This window comes from Alexandromys fortis, unplaced genomic scaffold (genome assembly GCF_014885135.2).
Source record: "Alexandromys fortis isolate MF-2015 unplaced genomic scaffold, M_Fortis_MF-2015_v1.1 scaffold_9, whole genome shotgun sequence".
Lineage (NCBI taxonomy): Eukaryota > Metazoa > Chordata > Mammalia > Rodentia > Cricetidae > Alexandromys > Alexandromys fortis.
Genome location: NW_026067892.1, coordinates 19,564,216 through 19,589,816, shown reverse-complemented (window position 1 = coordinate 19,589,816; position 25,601 = coordinate 19,564,216). Strand labels below are relative to the sequence as shown.

Genomic DNA, 25,601 nt, shown 5'->3' with positions numbered 1-25,601 from the left:
GGTGTAATTCAGAAATTAATCTACGCTACCATTTCCAATATGTCATCATTAATCAGTGGGCCGTGGGTGGTGGGAGGAGGTATTCTCTAGGGTCTGCTGTGCTCAGGGTTTGACCTGTGCTTGATGGAGAGTCCCGTGCTGTGCAGGCAGCCCTCAGCCGGGAGTTGGAGGGCTCTAGGTCACAGCTTGTGGGGATGCTGACCAGGGCTTCCTCACCTCGAGCAGAGCCCTCCCCACAAGCTGTCACTGCACTGCCTGGTCCATCAGAGCCCAGTGCTCGCATAGGTAAGATCCTGTCCGAAGCAGGCGCGGCAGCTCCAGACCCCTCAGTTCTACCCACTGACTCCAGATATGGCCCCTGGGGCTCTGCAGATCACTTGGCCTTCCAAAGCGTGGGTCTTCAGGAAGATCTCCACTGTCCTAGCCCTGCTAAATACCACCCCGCCCATTGTTCGACTCCTACACGGACTCACTGAGCTGGACAGGGGGAGGCGGAAGGTTCACAAGGGAAGATGCTCCACCCTCTGCGCCACTGAAGGCTGGAATACAGCCTGGTATTCAGTGGGTGCTTAATAATTGCCCGTTGTGTGAATAAGGGTGTGGTGTTAAGCCACTAGAATATGCAGGGTCGGCCAAGCATGGAGGTTTCCCATGATAACAGACCAAGAGCCTAGATGGGTTTGACCTGTAGGGAATGGAGGGCAGAAGGAAAAGGGCCCAAGGCCAGATGGGGGTCTGTATGAAAAGACATATCCTGGTAGGCTGCCAGGTGCTAGAGCACAAAAGCATGGGGTGAGGGGAGAAGGGTCACTGCAGACTGGTGGTGCCAATGCTCCCCCGCGTGTCTCATACTGACCATCTCAGGGACTCCTCCCCATCACCCGTAAAGTCAGCTACGGTTGGTGCTATCACTTTTCCTAGCTCTGACTAAATGCCTGAGAGAAATTATTTCATGAGAGGATGAGAGGTTTTCTAAGATTTGTTTTAGTGTGTAGTGTGTAGTGTGTAGTGTGTGTGTGTGTGTGTGTGTGTTTGTGCATGAATGTGCACGTGTACGTACAAAACCTGAAAGGGGTCACTGAATCCCCTGGAGCTGGAATTACAGGCATCTGTGAGCTCTGTGAACACCCTTAACCACTGAGCTACCATCTCTCCGGCCCCAGGGGATGGGAAGAGATGGGAGCCACACCCATCTGGTAAAACCCCCCAGTAATTCACTTTTCCTCCACATGGTCCCACATCCTCCCTTTCACTGCCTCCCAGGATTCCCTGGTGTTCTAACTCAAAGGATTGCTCCACTCATTAGGTCAAAGCCTCTGGGAAGCTAATTGTCTCTGGGGATGTTTTCCCAGATCCCCCCAAACACAGGCCTCATGATCTATAGGCATTTCTCAGTCCAGACAGGTTGTTGACAATTAAAAAAAAAATCAACATCACACTATGGTTCCCTGCTTCACCAGTGAGAGGTACCCAAGGGGCACCCTGCTACAAGAGCCAGTTGTGAACCCAAGTATCGTCACTCCAGGCACCTGCATGTCCATCCTCCCCAGCATCCACAGCGACCAGTGAGAAGCTAGGCAGGAGGTGTAGGCGGGACTTCTGGGCAGAGAGTGAGGCAGTAGGGGACAAAGCCAATCATGGGCCTAGGAGATGTCATCAAGACTCAAAATGAGTCAGACACACAAAATGGCAGAGATGTAAAAGCCATTTGGTAGAATGCAGATTAATAAAAATGTGGGTTAATTGAAGTTATAAGAGCTAGTGGGACAAGCCTAAGCTAAGGCCAAGCTTTCGTAGTAATAAAAAGTCTCCGTGTCGATGTTTGGTGCTGGTGGTAAAAAAGAAAGTCCAGTCGCATGTATCCCATCTCTCCTGCTGTTGGAGAGGAGCTACAGAGGCATGGAGGAGTGACATAGCATTTGGTATGGTTTCCCCAATGACACCAACTGCCCACAGCCATTCTTCCCCCTGACAAATAGCAATTACAATCCTCAAAGCCAATGGACACTCTTAACAGTTCACCATACCCAGGGCAGGGGGATGCTGAGGGCAGGCAGAGTCACACAGGCTTCAAGACTGGGTTTCCCATCCAGTGTGCTGGTCCTACTGAGGCTCCCACAATGGTCCTCCTCATGAGGAAGCTGTCATTTTAGAACATGAAGCTCTCACCTCAGGGCTCAAGTTCTCTATAGCACAGCCCAGGGAGGGAGGTGACTTTGAGAAATTCAGGAGCTTTTGGTCTCCACCAAAGCACAAAGCAAAGGAAACAGCTCACTTCCTCTGGGTCAAGGCCAGCTCCAGGTTGGTGGGGGGAATGTGTCACCAACTCGTGTGACAATTGCAAGCTGTTGCCCGGGAGATACCGTCCTCATATCTGTGCCATGGAGGAGGAAGGAAAGACAGTAGGTGATCTTTGTGAGGCCTGCTTCAGAGCCCAGCCACACACTTGGTGACCACGGAACAGGGGCAGGAGTGCTGTACACATTATCCCAGTCTGAGGTTGGAGCTGTAATTTCACAGCAAGGCTGCTGATTGTCCCCCAATCACTCACATTCGTCAGTGCCCAGCCTCATTCTGGAAACCACTGGGAACCGCTGGAGACCCAGAGCGATCTCAGGCACAGTCCCCACCCTGTCTCTGGGAGAAGACAAAAAATACAAGACTGATGGGTGTGGCTTGGTTGGGTTTAGCCTAGTACTCAATTTGCACAGGGCATCCTACTGCTTCCTGGGAGTGCCTGGGAGTTTCTGAGCCCACAGAGATAGAGGGAATTGGTGAGGTGGGGATCAGAATTGGAAGCAGAGAGAACAGCCCACACAATTACAAGGAATGGGGGTAAAGCAGTCCTAGGCAGGTCCCAAACAAGTGTCTCTTCTCTGGCTACACTGACAGGAATATGTTGGGTTGTGGACCACCTGAAACATTCAAGGACCCCCAAAAGGTCCTTCTGGAACACCAGGCCTCTGAGAATCTGGTATCTCAGAGATCAGTGGTGAGAACAGAGAAACTGCTGAAACCCGAGTGACAAGAGCCTCCCCTTCCCTTCTCTGTGGCACCTCTGTCTCCCTTGCCCTAATCCCAGAGCTCAGAAGCAAAAAAGGGAAGAATGCACAAGAATGCCAAAGCAGACTCATGTCCAGAAAGTAGGATGGAAATCTGGGCTGACCCTGAAAGTGAGGCCCTATACTAATGAGAACAAACAGGTCAAAAACTACATAGCCAGTGCCTATGTAAGAAGCCTAGAAGCAAGGAGAGCCGAGAGGATTGAGTTGAACAGCCATGATGGAATCCATTCCCACCAAGCCCAACCCCTCTCTGTTAGAGAAAATTATATTCGAACGAACATCATCAAGAAACTCAGTGGCTTTGCACAACTATAAGTTTACTTCTCAATCCAGCGCACACTTGTAATCAACACTGGGGAGGGCTGTGAATTCAAGTCTAATTTGGGTCATACAGCAAGACCCTGTCGCAACAAAACCAAACCAAAATCTATTTCCCTTTCATGCAAAATCTGACCATGCCAGGCAGCTTTCTTGGCTGCCTCTCTTCTAAGCAGTGACTCAGGGATCCAGGTTCCTTCCATCATCCTGAAGCTTCAAGATGACACCGGCATCAGTCAGGTGTCAGTCTGGGAAAGACTCCCAGAGGCTTATTCACCTGACACTGGGAATAACACACGCATCTCCTGCTTACATTCTATTGGCTGGAGAGAGTCACAGGACCAATTTGAGACTTAATTTAGCTGGGAATTATACAGAATTATTACTAAGAGTCTCTGTCACGGTACGGTGTACTGCCAAGCTTCCCAGAGGCTGCCTGGGAGCTGAGGGTTGTACAGGCTCTGGGAAGCCCCTCAGCAGAGCCGCAGTGCTCTGGGCAAACAAGCCAGAACGACACATGAAGTCAGCTTACACAGGAAGTGGAGAGGAACACCTGCCTGAGGAAAGACCCCCTTCCATCCACTCCATTCTTCAAGCTCCGCGGTTTAGGAGAGATGACCCAAGTCAGTAAAAGTCAGTTCGCTGACTTTTTTCTCCCACTCCCAGGCCTTGACTTCCTACTGCTTGAATAAAGCAATTAAAAAAGTTCTAGAAAGCCCCATAACTCAAGGCTATGACTTTGATTAACCAGAAGAATCTCCTGGGGGAAAACCCCTCCTTTCTTATATTGTACCTGCTCAGTGGAGCAAGGCAAGCTGGACTGGAGGGAAGGCTGGGCTTGGGCCAGGTGCTCTGGGGAGGACAGGCATAGCAGAAGAGGTAGTCTGTCCCCCACCTCTCAGGCCAAGCTTGTCACTAATGAAGCCTGTCTGTGGAGTAATTAGCCCCAATCATAGTTCACATTAGACAGACACAATATAGTGGGAGCAGATCGAGGGATGTGGAGCCCAGAGCTTTGAACACTACATTACGGCAGAGGATATGTCCTAATGTCACTTAATTACCCCCAGCCAGCCTCAGATGTAATTGAGCCTAAATGCACTGGCGGGAGAGGAGGCTGACGTGTGGGTAATGATGGCACTTTGCAAGACAAAGCTGGCCTCCGTGGGCAGTGGCAGGGGTAGGAAGCAGAAAGCTGAGGCAGCATCCAGACCAGAGCCCCTTCATTCCCCAAACCTAGAAGGTCTTGACCCTAGGTTGACCAGATGTCTTCATGTATCTACTGGCATTTCAGCAGGAAATTGAAGGGCTAGGCTTTGCCTTGGTCCTTTCATCTAGAGGTCAGAGTTTCCCCTCTCTGTGCTTTCATTTTGTTCCCCAAGAATGGCAAATAATATGGAATGGGGATCAGTGAGCAGAAAGCCCTGCATGGTTGTCCTTTCCTGTCATTCTAGCTAGCACTTGGAATGTGGAGAGAGGAAAATCAGGAGTTCAAGGCCAGCATCAGCTACATACAGGATTCAAGGCTAGCTCGGTCCATTCAAAACTATCTCAAAAAAATACCAACAACAAAAATCCTGCTTTAATAGTAGAGAGATGGGACCTGGGCAGTGGTGGCATGTGCCTTTAATCCCAGAACTTGGGAGGTAGAGGCAGGCGGATCTCTCTGTGAGTTCGAGGTCTACAAGAACTAGTTCCAGGACAGGCTCCAAAGTTAGAGAAGTCCTGTCTCGGAAAAAAAAATAGTAGAGAGAAGATCTGCAGGTAGAAGTTGGAGAAGGACAATTCGAAGGGTCAATGAACACTCAAAGGGAATAGAGGTGAGCAGTCTTCAGGGGTGCTGTTTGGATGAGGAGGAAGTACTTACTCAGTGCTATAATTCTGAGTGCTGAGCCTCAAGAGTAGTCTCTACAGACGGCTGCTTCCATACAGCGCCCTCTGGAGACCTGAGAGCCAGCAACACAGCAAGCTTGGACCCACAGAAGGCTCTCAGGGGAAGGAGAACATTGGCCTCACTTGAGTGGTCCGAGCTCCTAGCATAGAGTCTGAGGGCATATTCTGTGGCATGAATACATGGCTGAATGCCATTCACTCACCCGTCACCTACCAAGTACTCCTCTGAACCTCAGTGCCTTCCTAGAGACACGGAGCCTTTGAAGCATAGCTTATCCTCCAGGGCCAGAATGGCAGTAGCAGGTAAGCCCCAAACAAACGAGGGGGAGCAACTCCGCATGGGGTCTACTGTCTGTCTTGCCTCTTGAGTGAAGTCTCACAGACCATCTCCACCCATACTGATGACCTGAGCCATGAGAACCAAGGGTTCTCTTTCAATCTCTTTCTTAGACCTGCCATGGCCCCTGTGGTGGGCACTGACATCTCTAGCTACAAGGCTTCTGGTGTCAGGGATGGCCACTACGGAAGGGCAAGTTGTTGAAGGTGTCCCTGAATAATCACAGGGTGGGACACACTCTCTCTCGCGTGGTGTCAGAGCAGAACTTGGGTGGGGAGTTGGCCCACAATGAATTCAGAAAGCCAAAAAGCACAGTCTACTATAAAAAAAAAAAAAACGTCATACACTTGAAACCTACAGGTCAGCAGATGAGAGGGAGGGGCTTGGAGGACATGTGCTCATGGGTAGGAGAGGTGGACAGGGACCTCAGGCTGCCAGGCAAAGGACAGACAGGGTAGATGGGGGGGGTGCATCTTTAATGGGAGATCAGACATGAGAACACTACCACCCCTTCTGCCACACCTGCCCACAGCAATATAGTGAAGGCTCGTGGGCATATTCCTCCCTCCTTCTGGACCTCATAGGATCTCTGTCCATGACTTACTGTGTAACTCTGGCTAATTCACCAATTCCCCTTGTCCTGTGTATGGACAACAAGCCAATTGAACCGGGAAGTTGTTATACACATCTAACTTTGACATCTAGTCTGCTTGTCACACAAATGGGACAGTGAGAGGTGCTTGCTCTCCTGGGAGTCCTTGTCCCTCTGCCCCAGAGTTCACGTTCCCTCCCTAAGGGCTCAGCAGTGACTGGGATCCACAGTGACATTGAGGAACGTGCGGCTCTCCATCCTGCCCAATGGGCCATGTGCCAACACCTGCCTGCTTCCCCAGAGCCATCCGTCACCGTTTTGACATGTTGGTAGGGAGATGGCTTCATTAGCTCCCCGTGAGCCATCCATCCTTGGGTGTAGAGAAAAATGAAGCCCTCTATCCCCCCTCCCATCAGCCAAGAGAGGTCAGACTTCTCAGGGCTCAGGGGCATCTCTGCTCTTTACACAATTCTTCTACCCAAGGTACAGGCAGGAGAGGTCCCTCAATCACCTCTGCCACCATGACAAAAGCACCCATTATTAGGGAAGTCACTGAGTTACTTCAGCCTCCATGTGTCTATCAAAGTTCACACAGCCCTGGTAGGAGGAAAAATGGCACGGTCTTGGAGCCAGAAGACAAGGTGATCCTATCTCTGCTATAGGAGCTGGATATGACTACCTTCCCCTTCACAGGGGAAGGTAGTCATCCCCTGTTTCCACATTTCACTGAAAGAGTTTATCTAGAATCAAATTTCAAAACAACTAGTAAAGTCTGATCATGACTGGAAGTACTTTTTTTTTTTTTTTTTTTTTTTTTTTTTGTCTCGAGACAAGGTCTCCCCTGATTGGCCTGAAATTCACTATGTAGGCAAGGCTGACTTTGAACTTTCAGAGATCTGCCTCCCTAGTTCTGAGATTAAAGGTGTGCATGGCCTGACCTGGCCTCCTGGAGAGCTATAGAAGACCCAAGCCTAGTCTCAAGGCTTTAGCATAAAAAGCTAGAAACATACTTAAGGTGAAGCCTCTACTGTCCATTAAAGAGCCCAGATGGCCCATTCAATCAGAGGTCAGAAGTGGAGAATTCTAGGAGGAAATAGGGCAGTGGGGATGGTGAAGGACCAAGGAGCACGTCTGAGACGGGGTGAAGGCTCTTGGCTAGAAGAACTACATGAGGAGCTGGGCGTGGCCAGAGAGCGCGCCCAGAGCCCGGCTACAGAATCCATGCCTTGTTCTTCTAAGCAGAGAAAAACTGTTAAGAGCTTTGTGGAGCAGAACAGGCTTGAGCCTGAGGGTCCCGAGAGAACACCTAATCCAGCCCTTCACAGCATAGGTGGAAACCTGAGACCCAGCAGGAGGATGGAGCGCGCTGAAAGCCAGCCGTAAGAACCACCACTAGACAAAGGAAGCTTAAGCCACTGTCTCCTCCATGTCAGAAGTAATTATGTGCCCAGCCACTCCAGCCCGGGGACAGTAGATCCATTCGGCAGTACACAGGCTATGAACAGCTCCCCTAGGTGCTACGGAGCAGTGGGGGGCGGGGAGGGGCAGTGTCAGCACCAAAGCTTGTGGACAGTTCCAGGCCCACAGCATCTCTCCAGGTGAGATATTTAGATCTTTGCAGATGTATGCAAACTCCAGACCCCGGTTTCCTAGTTTGAGCCCTAGAAGGGAGCGAGGGAGCAACCTGGAGAGGGTGATGTGTTGACTTCTGTTATCAGCGGGCCCAGATGTAAAATGAATGCCTGGGATATTTATCCGTCGCTAATAATAAGTGGCCTGATTTGTCAAACAGGGACAAAATCAAAGATGTCAATTAAGAAGAAGGAAAAAAAGAAAGAAAGAAGAAAAGGCCCAGCTGTATTTCTGCTGTGCAGATGCTGGGGAAACAGGCTGCAGAACTTGCGACCTGCACGAGCTCACCCCTCGCATCCCTAACCCACACCTTCTGCCCCCCCTTACCACCCACCCCCACCTCTCCTTTCTCTCCATCTCTCTGCCTCTCTCACCCTCTCAATCTCTCTCCCTTCAGGTCTGGTCCCCCACATCCTACTATGCTTTGTCTCTCCCCTCCCCTTGGTCTCATTTTCTCCTCTGCCTTTTCTCTTCTTCCTCTCTCCTACTCCACTGAGTTGCCCATCTCTCTCATTCTGGGTTATCAGTCCCCTCTGCCACACACCAATTCCCTCTTTCTCTCCTCCTCAGAGTCTCCTTTCTCAACTGCTGGCTTCTCTGGCCAGTGTCGTTCTAGACTGGTCTCTTCCCATAATCTCAGATCAGAAAGCCTATACAGGTTTCAGGGTGTGAAATAGACATAAACTGTAGAAGGAAAGCTGAGAAAAATCACAAACCTGGAGTTTAAGCCACGTAAGTCACAAGCCAAGTCAATCTCTGAGGGATTTTGCTTTGGGGAAAAAAATCCACCCTAGAAAATACACTCCACTGGCCCACAAACCCCTGAACCTAAATCTAGACAAGAACTTTTCAGCTCAGTCCTCCTTTTCCTGGCCCCACACTAGTTATGCCTGGGTCTGGTGCATCCAGTGCAAGTCTCTCTCTCACAGCTGAGGGTTCTAAGCAGCACCAAGGATTGTCACCTTGAAAAATCACAGAGAGAAAGCCCCCTAGAGCATGGAAAGCCATTACACTGCACGTGTGGTCCCAAAAGTGAGGAGGAGATAAGGAGGTGCTGCCCAGTGTGCTTTACCCACTGGCATCATGGGAAATTGTCAGCCTGGCCTGGAGAACACAACCCCCACCCCCAGACATCCTAAGCTGGGGATGTACTCTTTCTGTCTCTACCCTACCAGGGCCATGACTTTCCCTCTCCTGCACAGAGTGAAGATGGCTCCTGGGTTACGGGACTCAGGTGACAGGACCACTTGTTCATGTGTGAGTCCCAGGTCCCCTACCTCACCAGCCTACCATGATTTCACACTGCAGAACATTGACTGGCCATCGGTAAGCAGATCCTGAGATGTGCCCACATCCATAAGGGAATGAAGAAATTGTCCCCACTGGTTTTAGGATGAGCACCCACTTTATGGTCCCTCCATCCCTTTATTTCTCCATCCCTGGGACACCCCTTGCTTGTGTCTCTGAGTGGGTCTTTAGGCTTTCTCTCCAAAGATCCTGTTTCCCCTTGTACCCTTCCTTCGGATGCTCAGCCCAACATGTCCTTGGCAAGACACAGAGCCGCATGAATTCTCCATGGACACGCCACCTGAACCCTTTAGAAGAGTATAGCAATCATCACCCGATTCTAGTTCCAAGTCTGTCTTTTGTAAAGACTCCAAATGGTGAGCCCTAGTTTTCAAAGCAATCCTACATCCATAATCTTATTGGGCTCTCACAATAGCCCTGGGAAGAGAGGAACATAAAACACAACTTTTTCTCAAATTCCAAACAAGAAACATAGCTCCCTTTAGAATCTGAAATTGAATCCAGACTCCTTGAAGTTCTTTCTCTGTTCCTTGTCTTTTGGGCCTGTTTAGAGGATAACCTGGTGACCACACAGTGTTGAGCAGGAGATGCCCGAAGTTCAAGTTTGTATACTATGTCTGTATTATCTGGGGGTGGGGCCTTTGGGAGATAATCAGAATACCGGAAGTCACCTAGAGTGGAGCCCCCGGGACAACAGCAGTGGTTTTGGGTGAGAAGAGAGGCCCTGGGCAATGTGTTTGCTCTGTCTCACCACACAATGGCTTCATCATGTTACCGAGTGTTAATGACATGCTTCTGGATTTCCCAATTTCTAGAACCATGACCTAAACAAACTCTAGTCTTTTTAATTATTCCTATCTGTAGAGTTCTGTTACAGCACCTGAAAACAGACTAAAAGGCAGGTATAATCAACAAAGTGATTCTCACAGTCAATGCCCACAGGCCTGTAAAGACACTCACGGGTGGCTCAATCGGATCTCAGAGTCCAGGAATCCAGGGGTTAACTCTGACAGACAACATGAGCCACGGAAAATGGCTCTGGGATGGTAATCCAGTGGCACTTTCTACAAACCTGAATCTTGCTCCTTTCCAAACTGGCAAAATTAACGTGTGTACGCCCGTAGGCATGCGTGTGCCATGGGTGTGCCTGTGGAGGTCAGAGGACAACTGGCAAAGTCACTTCTCTCCTGTTGTGTGGGTTCTGGGAATTGAACTCATGTCCCCAAGCCTGGCAGCAAGCCCCTTTACCTGCAGCCTCTCTCACCTTTCATGTCTCAACTCAACTTCTCACGAGGAAGGACACTCCCAACCTCTCCAAGAAAATGTCCCTCATTTCTCCATGGGAGAGCTCCCAGCTGACCTGAGCTAGCCTCTGTCAGTCTGTGGGACCCTCTGTGGGACATTCTGGGCCTCCTCTCCAACAAAATGGTAAGCTCCTTGGGGCCAGAGTCTGTCACATCTTTGAGTGCCAGGGGGTGGGAGTATGTGCAGGTCGGGGTCACACATGTGTGCATGTAGAGACCTCAACTTCAAGTTATTACTTAGGAGCCGCCCACCATGGTTTTTGAGACAAAGTCTCTCACCGGGACCTGAGATTTGCCAGTGGGGCTGTCTGACCTGAGAGTTGTACTGATCAACCCGTCCTGCTTCCGGTGCTACCAATACACGTGGACATGCCATGCCTGGCTTTTTTATATCCGACTCAAGTCCCTTACCTTTACTTCACCAACTGAGCCACCTTTCCTGACCAGGCTTTGTCTTTGAGTTGCCAGAACTCTCCCTAAGGGCTGTATCTTGTCTCTGCTAGGCTGGAGGCAGAACTTAGGGACCTCTCGCGTGGCCATGCAGGCTCTGTTCTCGTCTCAGGGTCTTTCCCCCATGCTTCAACAGTAGAACTCATTGAGTTCAGTGGCTGTGTGTGGTGGTTTGAAAGAAAATGGTCCCCAAAGGGAGTGGCAGTATTAGGAGGGATGGTCTTGCTGGAGGAAGTGTGTCACTGTGGGGGTAGGCGTTGAAGTCTTTTTTCTCAAGCTTCACTTAGTGTGACAGTCAGTCGACTTCCTGTTGCCTGCAAGATGTAGGACACTGGGCTATTTCTCCAGCACCATGACTTTCTGCAGGTTGCCATGCTCCCTGCCATGATGGACTGAACCTCTGAACTGCAAGCGAGCCACTGCAATTAAATGCTTTTCCTTATAAGAATTGTTGTGGTCATGGTGTCTCTTCACAGCACTGGTATCCCTAACTGTGCTGTCTTTCTTCCCTTCCACCTGAGCCAGAGTCCCCTGTGTGCCCACTTTGTCCCATGTGACTAGCGGAGACAGATGCTAGGTTTAAGCACAATGAATGTGGGCCCTCGAGCAAATACAGGGGCTTTGGTAGCATGACCAGGACCAGGGATTATTAGGCAAGACTTCCTCCGGGGCCCACAGTCTGAGTACCAAAATGCTGAGTACCACAGGCCTGGCAGCGAACCCAGATCATTCCTGCTCCATCCTGTCACTCCCCAAAGCATCTCCCGCCCCTCCCCACCCCCAGAAGGGTTCTATTAATAACTTGTGATACCATTAGCTTTTTCTGTCACCAGCACTGACAACTCAGAGCTGTCTGCAGAGACACAATGAATGAGAACTCTTAATTAACACCTCCCTTAACGAAATAAATTAATTTTATGCAGTCATGATGTCAGCAACGCAACTCGCAGAGACGGCTGAGGCAACTTGGACCCACCTGGCAGGGGCCACAGGATACACCAGGCTGGCTGGCTCTGCAAGGAACCCGTGAGCAGGAGGCATGAGTGTGGCTGCTCAGGCCAGCCTGGGGACTTAGCAGCAACAGGACAGTGACACACGGGAGAGGACCAGAGCAGAGGTCAGGAGCCAAGGGGGCTTCTTCCAGCTCTGCCTATGACTCCTGGGCCACCTTGGGCAGTTCCTTTCCGTGCCTTTGTTTCTCTTCTGTGAAATAGGCTTCATTGCTTGCCGTACTATTTCTCAAGATTGTGAAGAAGATTTAAAAAAAAAAAAAAAAAAACAAGTGAGAGAGGAAGGCGTTTACTATACTGTAGAGTGCTGTGCACAAAGGAGACAGTGGCAACTACTTTCTCTTGCTGCCAGAGTCAAAGGGAGAAGAGCCCTGTGGTTCCTTGTCACACACTGACGAGACAAGTCCCTGGAAGGACCAAGTTTCTCTAAGGATGCCCCCCAAAAAAGGGGGCGGACATCTCTGTGACCTTGACCCTCCGAAAGCCACTCTGCTGACAAGTGCTTACGGCAAATGAGGTTCTCACCATGGCTACCTTCCCTCCCTCCCATCAGAGAGAAAATCTCCTCTTGTCTTAGCCTGAGTCTGCCCTGAGCAGAAAGAACTTCACTCAGTCCAGCCCAGTCCATCCCAAGTTCAGGACCAGTATCGCCCCACCTACCCTCCCCCTCCATCCTCCACCCCTCAGTTCCAAGGTCAGTCCACGGGTGGGACTCACCCTAGGAGAGGTAGAGGCCCTGCCTCCCAGGGGCTCATGCTGTGCTCCTTCAAAAGGGAATCCTCCCTCCCATTGCCTTCTCAATGTATAGCCATTACTAGCCATTCTTGCCAATTAGCACCATTCCCGGGCATCTGTGAACAGAGACATCTAACAACTCCCCTTAGGTCAGGCAGCATAGCTGTGGCCAAGAAATGTCTGAGATTGTCGAGCAAGGACCCTCCAGTGCCCCTTGGGGCTAGAAGGAACGCTGTCATCATATCCCTATCCTCGTTTTCCTGGGCTGGGGGTGCAGCAGTGACTAATTCATTCTCCCATTCAATCACCCCAACATCTCCTGCATACCACAGCCCGCCAAGCCCACGGGGGTCAATGACTGGCAAAACAGGCGTGGCACCTGCTCTCCTGTGCACGCAGGCTAAGAGAGAAAAACCGTTCCCTGGTAACTGCAATAAGCATCTCACAGTAGCTGCCTCTCTCCCTCTCTGACACACACACAGGCTCCAGGCTGGCAACATGAGGGCATGCCCTGGAAGGAGCTGTAATGGGCCCAGTGGGGAGGGATGGGATCACTCTGTCCATCTGTACTGCTACCGCAAGAGCAGCGTCATTGGTGGCTGTGGGAACACCAAGTGCTGCATTAGTAACCCAGTCCACGTGGGCAGCGGAAAGCAATAATGTCACCCCATCCCAAAGCCCACAGATGACCCTCATTGCACCCCGACATTTCTGTAGCCACAATGGAATGGCTAGAGACCAGGACAATTGCAGCCCATAACGTTTCCCACGTGTGAGTCAGAGTTTACAGCCCAGAGTCTCCGAGTTTGTGACATCAGCAGATCACAGATCCTCCCAGGTTGGATCCTTAAAATAATAGAGCCTTGACCTCATGTTTCCTTTGCAAAGAACCTGCCCTATTCAGTTTGCTGCATTCCCAGAAGCCTCCCTCTCCCCTCAAACTAAAGTGACCCCGGGCATTTTAGAGGTGGGAGAGCAATAGACCACACAAGCAGCTGTGTGGCCTTGGCTAAGATCCTGACCTCAGAGCCTGCACCTCCTCCAAACTATGTCAGCCTACAGCACCATCTCACGGGACCGCAGAGGCCTGATTCCTGCAATGGAGATCCAACGTACATAGTCACACCTGAAGTTTCTCTGCCCCGATCCCACACATAGTTCTTATTCTGGCTGACCTCAGGCTTCCGATGCCACTCCCTGGAGGAACACTGAGCTACTTAGGGTAGGCTGTGCAGACCATTTCTATGCCTTCCTGGTCCAGCTTCATGTCCCAAGGAACCTGTACCCTACCTGGTCCTGGTGACTCCCACACCTGTGGCCATCACCCAAGCTGAGCATCACATTCTCTGGGCCTTTAATTGTGGGCACCCTGGTAAAAAGCAAATCTGAGGAGCAGGTCAACACAAGGTGTCCCTTCCCACTTACCTACATTCCGCTATCTTCCCACCCCTTCCCTCATACACGAGCTCTCCTGATGTCTAGGGCCTCCAAGCTCCACTCCCAAAAGACGTCACATCCCCAAAAAGCATTCCATCTCCTGGGGCCTCTGCAGGTTGAAAACTACAACTATTGACCTGGATTCCTCCAAAGACGGTAGAATGGCGGACATCAAGGTGTTTTAGAGACACCTTCCAGGCACACACGCTCCAGGCTGCCCAACTCCTATTGCAGTGAGATATTTTTTCCTACTGAGACAAAAGATGGGTGCTCTGGCACCTCAGCAAGCTCTTAGACAGAACGCTGTGGCTTTAAGAGACTCTGTGTTGGAGGGTGAGTGGAGAGCATTGATTTTTGGGGGGCCCTTCTGGAGATTGGGATTTGGATCAATGTGGCAATTACCTGGCAAGGTGGGACCTGGCCACTGGGCTGTGAGCTCTTCTGCACCCCAGGCCGTTCCTGTCTTTCCTAGAAGAGGGCTCTGCCGGGTCAGGAATCACCAGGTAAGGTCACAGGTCTCTCTCAGGTCCCAGGCTATGATGCCAGTTAGGCTTTTCCAAATACAACACCCAGGGTTCCAGGAGATGTAGCCCTTGGCAACTGAGACAGGGTCATCTGCAGCCAGGTCCCCAGTAGGTTCCTTTGAAGACTGGCCCCAAGCTTATCGGCTCTAGCTCTCTCCTCTGACTCCTGGGCATGGCTATAGGACAGGCTATCGGAAGGATGCCACCTCTGCCCTGATGGAAGCCCAGATCATGGTTACTGAGCCTTCAGATTCCTCTACTTCCTACGAATTTTACAGGCTGGTTCTGAAACATCTCAGAAGGACCCAACCCTCTCTGAGGACACAGAGTTAGGGGTTAGCATGGTTAGATGCTTCTAAGAATGTTATTAAGGCAGACGTGACCAATGCATCGGCAACACCAGCATTTAAACGACGGGGGTGGGCGGAGGGATTTGAAGTTATCCTTGGTTACACAGAGATTTTTGAGGCCAGCCTGGGCTATAAGAGATGCTGTCCAAAACAAAATAAAACAAACAAAACCAATGTGAATCTACTAAGTCTTTGTTATATGCACTTTCTTTTTCTTTTTGACATAGTATCTTTGAGTTTTGTTTTGCTGCTTGAGACAGGGTCTCACTATATAGCCTTGGCTCACCTAGAACTCATTAAATAGACCAGGCTGGCCTGTGACTCCCAAGTGATGGGATTAGAGATGCGGGCCTTCACGCTCAGCTGAGGTAATGCTTCTCGGGCTGACCTTGAACTCACTGTACATCTGAGGTTAACCTTGAACTCACTGTGGAGCTGAGGCTGACTTTGAACTCACTGCATAGTTAGGAATGACCTTGAACTCATTGTATAGCTGAGGATGACCTTGATGTTGGTTCTCTTACCTCCATCTCTCAAGTGTTGGGGTTACAGGCATGCACCCCATCCTGATTTGTGCAATACTGCCAATCAAACAAGCATTATTTTTCTGGGCGAAGACTCTGCCAACCAAGCCACATCTCTGAACTCTGCTGTTCTTTTTCTGAGATGAGTCTCATGTAGCCCAGACTGGCCTTAAGCTTGCTATGCAGCCAAGGATGGCATTGAACTCCTAGGTCCTCCAGCATCTACCTCCTGTTAGGATTACAGATGGATGCTACCATGCCTGCTTTGTTGTGTTTTGTTGCTAGGGATCCAAGTTGGGCTTTGTGCATTGTGTGTGTTTTAAACAGGCAAAAAGCTACCGGGAGGGAGTGGGGTGGTTGTCGGCTCAGTATAACCACTGACTCTCCCTTTGTGCCCAGATACCTTGATCAGGAAGCTGTCAACCAGGCAGCCTCTTCTTTGCCAGTCAGCCTGTCATGGCAGCAACTTGGCTCCAGTGAACTCTTCATAGTCAGTCAGAGGAAGCTCTGCTCCCCAACCATGGCAGCCTCTAGACTCCATGAGGGCTTCTAGCTGCACAAGCTGTTGGGGAGCATTTTCATGAGTCAGCAAAAACTCTAACTGGTGTTCACATGAGGCTTGGACTGGCGGCACTAGAAGCCATGCGTGCACACACAAACAAGGCTGATCGGTGGGATTACGATTCAGGAAAAGGCATGACACCTCTCTTCTAGATACATAGAGAGGCTGCTTTTCACAGTTACAGGGTTAGCCTGGGAGGCTCCTGTCCTATACATTACTCCACTTATAGTGTTGGGAACGCTACGCCCAGTAAAGGGTTCTCTTGGCTGGTATTTTGCTGATTGGTGATCTTTGTCATGGGTGGAGCAGGCTGGGCTGGTTCAGAAAGAGAGGATAAGACCCTAGAGGGCTCTACCTCAGCAGCCACAGCAGAAGGAAGACAGCTGCGGAGCACGAGAGTGGTCAAGGCAGAAACTACAGATGGCAGAGACAGAGGAAGGTGAGAAACTGCTAAGACAATGAGATTCAACCTCTGAACAGCTGCTAAGAAACCTGTGCCAAGGGGCCCAGCAACCTAGGATCTCGGGGGCTGCAGTACACACCCCAAGGTCCCTGGCCTGAACACCTAGAGCGCTGAGCCTCTGGGTAAAGCCAGAGTTGTAAGCGCCAGCGGTGGTGACTTAGAGTGACAGACTTTGGGGTTTGCACACACGGTCCAGGAGCCACTGGCACTCCAGCTGCTGAGGTTGACAATCTCTTCCTGAATAAAGCAAGAGGACCCTTAGTGTCTGTGACACTCTCGGGAGCAAACGTTGATGAACAAAGACTTTTGAGCCGCAATCAGCTGAGCAGGACCCTAAAGTTGAAGGGCAGGCCCACCACCACCTCCTTCAATCCAAGATGGACTCTTTGACTTGCCTCCCAAACATAAGATCTGACTGAGAGCCAAGTGGCCTCTTCCCAAATGGCAGAGAGAGGCAAGAGGGAGGTCTTAAACACTGCTGCAGAGGGACCCTCTGAGCCAGGAGCAGGTCATTTCCTCCACCTCCCATGTTTCCTTCCTCTCCCTCCACTCTCCCCATCTAGTGAAGGATAGAACCACACAAGACGGCACTGGATGCCTCAGCCCCAGCCACAATACAAGTATGCATGTGTGCACATATCCATCCATCCTGCATGACCTCTAGCCCCCAGCATCAGACCAGGGCCTGGGGATGCTGCAGAACGCCTGTCCCTAGAGAGCCCCCAAACCAATAGCAAGAACGGCATGAGCAGAGCTACCTGCCCTGAGACGGAAGGGTAGTCAGGATCCAAGGGACCTAAGGCAAGAGTGCGTGCTATTAGTCACCCAGGGAGAGGCACAGGCTGCCCCGCTCTCCACCATTCTAACACAGAGTGACCCGGCAGAAAGAACCGTTAGCATCGTATAGGATGAGCTTGCCTCTACAGACATCTAGGCTCCTAAGACCATGTGCCTGCTCTAGATGCCTAGTGGGGGGCTTGACCACTAAATTTTAGGACATGAGCAGCAGGGTAACCTCTGGGCCTGTTTCTGGAGAGAAGAGGACTCCCCTAAGTCTTTGGGATGGGACCAGAAGGATGGGAGCTTAAATGAAGAAACTAGCAGGTCAGAGGTGAGGGTGGGGATGAGAGACACAGACCACAGTGCTTGGCAGGCACAAAAGCTAAATGAAAGGGCTGGAGCAGAGGAAGCCATCCTGCCAGATGTGGGCAGGAGTTCACCCTGCTTGCTGCCCGCCGCCCCCCCATCATTGTATCAGTCAAGGTCTGTCTGCCTTGCCTGGCAAACAGGGGTCACCCCAGACCACTGATCTGCATCTCTCCCTTGTTCTCCAAGAGGCCAGCCAGAGAGCTACCTTCCCAGCCTCCATTATCTCCCCAACGCCCAAATTCCTTTCCCTCGTTTTTCTTGCTAAGAGACAGTTTTTAAAAATGAGTCCCTGAGCTCAGCCCTCTCCAGCCTCGTTAATTTCGTGCCCCACCTCATTTGTTCCAAGGACCTACTTTCTCCTCCCGGCTGCCGCCTTCCTCCCACCGGCTATATTCGGGTTTCTGCTCCGTCCCCGGTAACCTTGTGCGCCACTCAGAGCGCTGCGCGTGTTTCTCTCTGCCAAGGAACTCTGGATTCAAGGGAACCGCAGAGGTCAGGCGGCTGCTCACATGCAAACCCTTCCTCGCACCTGAAATCAAGATCCCTTTGCCCTGTGTGCCAAGCCCAAGGTGATCAATGCAGGGTCTCATCTGCATCCCTGCAAGGGCAGGATGCTTGCTGGCCACACAGCCTGCCTCGGCATGGTGGCTTTCAGAAACCCAGCTTCTTCCAGGAGGCTGCTGGAGACTCATCCTGCTCCCTTGACATGGTTCCCTCTGAGTGCTCTGTCTGAGCCTAGGCTGCAAGGAGGAAGCGAGGGGCAGGGCTCACTTCTTCCTTGGTACTATTTTAGACCTGTTGTTCTTGATATGAGCAGGGCAAGGGACCAAGCACCATCCTTGGCTTCCATTACCACTGGTACCAAGATACTCATTCCTGCCCCTTCTGTAGCCACTACACTGGAGAATAGTAGGAATCTAGAAACATCTTCCCCTTTTGAGCTGGAAATCTCCTCTGGGCTCTCCCTGATCCAGTCGGCACTGCCTTTAGGAAGCACTGAGAGGAAGTTAAGACTCCTTTGATGGAGACAGACCTGCAAGACACTTGACAACAGCCACCCCTCTCCAGGCTGATGGCATTCATTGCCCTGTCCCCTACCTGCTTCTATACACTCCCTCTCCAGAAGGTAGTTTGTCCCCATCCAAGGGGATAGAGGGCTGGAGGACAAGAAGACAGCTGCCACACACATTAAATACACACACACACACACCTAGCACCAAGCACCTAGCATACGCTCTGGCCTTGCTCTGGCTGGAAGTCACCAGCAGTCCAGCCCCAGAGTGCATTTTCTATAAACATCCCTCAGGCTAGTGTTTGAGTGGCTGACTCTCAGGCCCTGATGATGAGTTTAGCATTTGTTGAATGTTGAATCCAGTGTTTTCTGTACCATGGAAAGTCTTCAGGAACCTATGGGGGCTTCTCTTGGGAGGGCTGTCCCCTCTAGGCTAGCGATGCTAAAATTCCTTCCTTCAGTGGGGAAACATAAACAGTGTGGACCCCTCTTCTCCTAATATCCCAACCACAAACCAAGATACGATTTCACCCAAGTTCACTGTGGGGAACCCAATGAGTATTTTTGGCCTATTTATAGGCAACTGGTGAAGAATTATAGGCAGGAGCCTGGGTGGCCTTCAAGAAACCACACTGGACAGTCTTCAGCCATCACAGATGACTTCCCTGCCCCCACTATGTTTGTGTAGATGGACTCTGCTCTCCTATGCCTTCCATGCTTACATATACTAGCACTTCCCTGAGGTCATGTGCAGTAAGGGTAGAATTAGTGGACAGCTGGTTGGGAGGAACGGCTGGATACACAGGTCACTGACCTGGTCCCTGGCCCAGCCACCTGTCCCCTTCTATAAAGGATTGTCAACAGCCAACAAAACCCAATCACAATGGTCTTTTGCATGAGACCCAACTGACCTGAAGATGGCGGTGGTTTGGCTCCGAAGGTGGTCCCATACAACCCTGCAACCTTTTGTCCTCCAGGTCTTCCATTCTTTCCACCCCTCTCTTCTGTAAGGGTTCGTGGTCCTCAGAGGGAGAGAGAGAGAGATGTCTGACTCTTCTCCAGCTCCAGCAAAGTACAAAACCCTCGTGCACTCTCAACATGGGCCAGTCTCGGGTATTCCTCCCACTACAAAACACAAGTGAGGGAAAGGATGAGAAAAGAGGAAACTGCCAGGCGGTGGTGGCGCATGTCTTTAATCCCAGCACTCAGGAGGCAGAGGCAGGCAGATCTCGGTGAGTTCAAGGCCAGCCTGGTCTACAGAGTGAGTTCCAGGACAGCCAGGGCTGTTTCACAGAGAAACCCTGTCTCGAAAATCCAGAAGTAAAAATAGAAAATGGGTAACTACCAAAGAGACTGGCTGCGGTAATAACCTATGACATAAACACCAATGGGGGACTCATTTTAGTGGCTGCATCATTTATATTTACCAAAGCTGGAGCAGTTGCTTCTCCGCTGAAGCCTACGACTTCCCTAGTTACAGGGTTTTGTCCAAGATTTCAGCACTTGATGTGAATCTCCCTGAGGGGGCCCTAAGTCCAAACAGAAAGTTGTTACTGTCTATAAATACACAAAGAGAGAGAGAGAGAGACAGAGACAGAGAGACAGAGACAGAGACAGAGACAGACAGACAGACAGACAGACAAAGACAGAGAGAGACAGGAACAGAGAGAGCAAGTACCACAGCACAAGCTGGTGCATCTTGCCTGGCACGTCCATCATGAAGCAGGCTGGAACCAGCAACCTTAGTAACAACTTCTGACTGGCACTACAGGAGCTAACTTGAAGGGAAGAGACATTTTTAGCTCAGTCTGAGCCGTATTTCTCCAACTTCTGCAAACAGCGCATGTGATACCTTCAGCAGTCGGTCCTCAGCATCTGGCTCTGGAGCGTAACCGACAGCAGGGACAGCAGCCTGTATTGACCCTTCCTCAACACTGGGATTCTCCACAAACTTGTGGCTTCCAGGAGCCCCTCTTTCCATTCCCACAAGATACCCTTACTTATTCCTTAGCACTTACAGGCACAGGCTGGTGCAGAATTCTCCCACTTGGTACCTGTGCTTATCCAATCACAAAATTCCCAAGAATACTCCAGCTACACCTGGCCTCTGGACCCTTTGCAAACTCGTTTCCCAAGCTTGCTCTTTCACACGCAGCCCTGTGTCCTTCAGATGGGTTTCCAAACCGTCCATACACTCAGAGGTTGGCATTATGCCATCTGGATAACAAACCTTCTTCCTGAGGATGGGCAGAAAAGCTCAGCATCCTGAGCCACCATCCCCATGACAAACAGTGGGGCTACAGAGACAATTTTGGGGAAACACCCTGAAAGCCTGTTGTCACCTGTCCCGGGCATGTGTCAGGTGGCTATTGAAGTTCAAAACCAGGATGCCACACTAATGTCAAAGCTAAGGCCCAACACAGCACTGAAAGATTCCATCCGTTTTTATCAACTGCTTCCTCAACGGATCAATGTTGGGGACATGGCATGGATACGAGGCGCTAACTTAGCGCTCCCCAATTCCCAATCGTTCTTTCCAAGCCTTTCCATGTCAGCGTGCTGGAGCTCTTCCATGGAGCCCCATGTGTTTCTCCACTGGATGAACCCAGTGGGGTTTGCTCAGCAGCTCTACCCTATGATGACCAAGAGAGCATGAGGCCCCCACACCCCGGCTCTTCTCTGCAGCAGGTTACCTGGGTCCTAAGAGGCCCTGGCTTGGCACTGTGGCTGTGACCGGCTGCAGCTGTCGCCTTTCCATCTGCCACACCTGGCTGCTGGGGAGGCTGTGGCATCCCCACACTTAGTATAACCTTTGGCAGGAGGGATCTGCAGCCTGTTTAGCCTGGTGTGGAGGTGATAATTGTCCATCCCTGGGATAGGCTTAATCATCTTCAGCTGTGTTATTTTAACATGGATGCCTTCTGTGAACTGTTTCTCAGGCTTTAAAGCCTCCCCAAATCTCTTTAAGACAATTTGGCTTTCTTTCTCACCCACCTTAGGAACTTGGGCTCAACACAAATCCTTTGCCATTTGCCTTGGGCTCGCCAAGACAGACCTCTTCCTCTGCCTTGCCTTCCTCTTCTCTCTAGGCTGCTCTCACTTTACAGACACTTTTCCACGGTGGTTTAAGTTGCTTCGAGCCCCCAAAACCTTTCCTACTTGACAACCTTGTCTCCCAAAAGGACTCAGAAAAGCTGTTAACATTCCATTCCAACCTGGCCGTCCTGAGTCCAGTCCGTCACAGTTCTAATGAACACAGTCCTTTCTTGTGAACTGGACTGCAGCCATCATTTCCCCCACATACCTAGATCCCTCAGTAGTGCCTGTCCCTTCCTTGTTGTCCTCCAGCCCCTGCTATCGATGGGGGCCTCCAATGGAGATCACCATGTGTCTCTGATGTCTTGTGTGAGCCAGTCCATCAGGGACCAGGTTCCCCTGGTACTGCCTCAGGCTATGCAGCTCGTGTGTCAAGATATGTCACTCGAGTTTCCCATCTGTCCCCATATCCTGCAACCTCACAACTCAGGATCTGAGCAATCGTGTATTTGTTTGTTTAAAGCTTTTCCGTAATTCCAGCAGTTTTAACCCTGAATATTCTGATTACCGGGGTCTCCCACACCAGACTGTCACTAAGATCCCCGTGTCTGCATGCTGGATGACATTTTTTCCTTTCTCTGTGCCAAAGATTAAATTCCACAGTTGTCTTCTGACACCTCTGTTTCACTTCTTTCCTTTTTGCTACCTGACTCCTAGATTCAAGGTTTGGTGGTTTCTGGAAGAACTCACTAATACAGAGGTGATCTGGGTTCTCTGTCCACTTTGACCTCCCAGCTATAAGAAGAGCCAATAAATAACCTCCATCTCCCTCCTCTTCTAGTCAACTGTCCCAGAGAATGGAGGCCAACCTAGAGGATGCGAGTTCCATGTCTTTTTCTCATTCAATCCATCTCCTTACATCCTGCAGCTACTCTCCATGTGGCCACCTTGGTCTCGGATTATTACCCATTGCATGGCCAGGTCACCGCTGCAGCTGCTTGCTGGTACTTCTACCCCTGGTATGCTACTCTCAGGGCTTGCAATGTCTGCGCTAGACCTTCAGCTGTTCTCTGAGCATCTCCCTGCTCCCAGCACGGACCCTACCCATCAGGCAGGTGTGCCATTCCATACCACCTAGAAGGTTTCCTCAAGACAGCCCCTGCTTAGGTGGCAGTCCCTTAGTTACATATCTCACAACCTTCTCCTTTAACCATGCCGGTGTCACAACTCCCCAAAAGGCACACTTGCCACAGGCACACAGGGACAAGAAGCCATGTCAAATTTTTCTCCACCAACCCTCCACCCTTAGGCAGCATTAACTTCAGCTCTTCCCAAACTCAGGTCTTCGTTTCGTTGTATCCTGCCTGTGCTACCAACTGCAGCTAAAATTCCTTCTCTTGGGAAGATGTAAAGAGTGTCTACCTCCTTCTCCTGCCTTCCCATAACAAACCAAGATAGAATCCCACCAAGGGCACTCTGGGAACCGATGAGTTTACTAGGGCTGACACCCAGAACAATAGGAGAGGGACTATAGGCAGGAGCATGGGTGACCTTAAAGCGACTACAATGGAAGGTCCGAACATGGATGAAGGGGCCCTCTCCCTGAGTCCTGCCATGCCTAAATCTTCTAGCACCCCCTCCAGACCATGTGCAATTAGGAAAGGATTGCATACAACAGGATAGGAAGACAGGATAGACAGTCAGGTAAGGGTTCTTCTATGAAGGGCCAACCATCAATAGACCCAACTGTGATGATCTTTTGCGAGCAGAAACAACTGGTCTGATGAAGATGCTGGCAGGGTGGCTCAGAGGATAGTCCTGTACAAAAACTAGCCAAAGTCCCACTGTTGTTTTAAGACTGGGTCTCAGAGAGCCCAAATAAGCTCAAACTTTCTACATAGCTGAGAATGACCTTGAGCTGGTTGTCCTGCCTTGGCCTCCCAAGTGCTGGGTTCTGTCTTATGCGGGGTGCTGATCAAAACCAGGCCTTTGTACACACTGAGCAAGCGCTATGCCAACTGAGTCACATCTCATGACTCCATATTTTGAAACTATTTTTTCTTTTTGGAGACAAAGTCTCAAGGAACTCAGGCTAGCATCAAACTTCCTATGGAGCCAGGGATGACTTTTATCACTTTTAAAAATATTCATTAAATTTATTCATTTATTTTATACCCCGACCGAAGTTTCCCCACCCTCCCTCCACCTCTCTTCCACCTCCCAATTTGAACCTAGTCCACTCCCCTGTTTCTGTTCAGAAAGGGGCAGGCCTCCTATGGGTATCCACAAAGCATGGCGTATCAAGTTGAGGTAAGACTAGGAGTCTCCGTTTGTATTAAGGCTGGGCAAGGCAACCCTTTATGAGGAATAGGTTCCCAAAAGTCAGCCAAAGTATTAGGGACAGCCCCTGCTCCCACTGCTAGGCGTCCCACAAGAAGACCAAGCTACGCAACTGTCACACATAACTAGTGGACCTTGGTTGGTCCCATACGAACTACCGGGGATGATTTTAACTTGTGATATTACCGTCTCCATCTCCAGAGTGCTGGGATTACAAGCAGGAGCCACTATGCCCAGCTAAAGCCCCATTTCACATTAAGAAAAAGAAAATTCCAGAGAAAGAGAGAAGGTAGTGTGGGACCCGGTCTCCTGTCACCAAGAATTACAGGTCTAGAGACTCTACTCATTCCTCCCACCTCAGCAGGCTGCGTTCCTGGTCATGAGGGCCAGCATGTTTTCACCAGTCTCAAAGTAGAAGAGCCAGAGTTTCAGTGACTTGGGAGGGGTGCAGTCCCACAGGACACGCTGATCTAAGGGGACTAACCCATCCTGGCTTCAGAACCAATGATCCAATTTTCCTGGCGACACTTAGTCCCAGGAACAACACAATAGTTATTTATACTCTACCCTCTGAGAGATCCTCTCCTTGGCTTCTGAGTATGTTGGGTCGAAACAGAACCCAATTGTGGGGATGGGCTTTAAAGACCACATTGCAAGCCTGAGATGTAGTTCAGCTGGTAGATTGCTTGCTTGGGGTGCATAAGCCCGGGTTCCATCCCAGTACTGCAGAAACCAGGTGTGATGATATATATACCTATAATCCCAGCACTCAGGAAGGGGGGGCGGGGGCAGAGGGGCCATCAGCAGTTCTAGACCATACTCATCTACATGGTAAGTTTGAGGCCAGCTTGGTTTGGGTTGCGCGAGACCACGTCCCAGAGAAAGAGAACAATCAATTCCCTGCCCTTGGTTCCCCAGCTTCCTCTTGCACACTTGCTGATTCTTCCTGCCACCTCCCATGATTCCATTCCAGGACATCTGCAAACACTGGAAGGGTTTTGATAGCTGGGCGATAGCCCCTGATCCCTCCCCCATCTCCACTTCCAGGGTCACTGCACGCTCTTTTCTTTTTTTTTTAAATTTATTAAAGATTTCTGTCTCTTCCCCACCTCCGCCTCCCCTTTTCCTCCCCCTCCCCCAATTAAGTCCCCCTCCCTCGTCAGCCCAAAGAGCAATCAGGGTTCTTTGCCCTGTGGGAAGTCCAAGGACCACCCTCCTCCATCCAGGTCTTGTAAGGTGAGCATCCAAACTGCCTAGGCTCCCACAAAGCCAATACGTGCAGTAGGATCAAAAACCCATTGCCATTGTTCTTGAGGTCTCAGTAGTCCTCATTGTCCGCTATGTTCAGTGAGACCTGTTTTAATCCAGGCTTTTTCAGACCCAGGCCAGCTGGCCTTGGTGAGTTCCCGATAGAACATCCCCATTGTCTCAGTGTGTGGGTGCACCCCTCATGGTCCTGAGTTCCTTGCTCGCTGCACGCTCTTTTCTATCAAGGCTTCCAAATCCTTGGAAACCCTGTACACAGCCCTGTGGGCCAGTCCTTTGTAGCAAAATGACACT

The 25,601-nt window shown here is 50.6% G+C and overlaps 1 long non-coding RNA gene across 4 annotated transcripts in view; it reads right to left on the bottom strand.

Annotated features, from left to right (window-relative positions):
• The window catches only part of LOC126499130 (uncharacterized), a 210,964-nt gene that overhangs the window by 145,785 nt on the left and 39,578 nt on the right, over positions 1–25,601 (bottom strand). For all 4 annotated transcript variants that reach the window (XR_007590998.1, XR_007590996.1, XR_007590997.1 and 1 more), the window contains one exon: positions 19,577–19,790. This is a non-coding gene — a long non-coding RNA (uncharacterized lncRNA). The remainder of the gene's footprint in view (positions 1–19,576; positions 19,791–25,601) is intronic.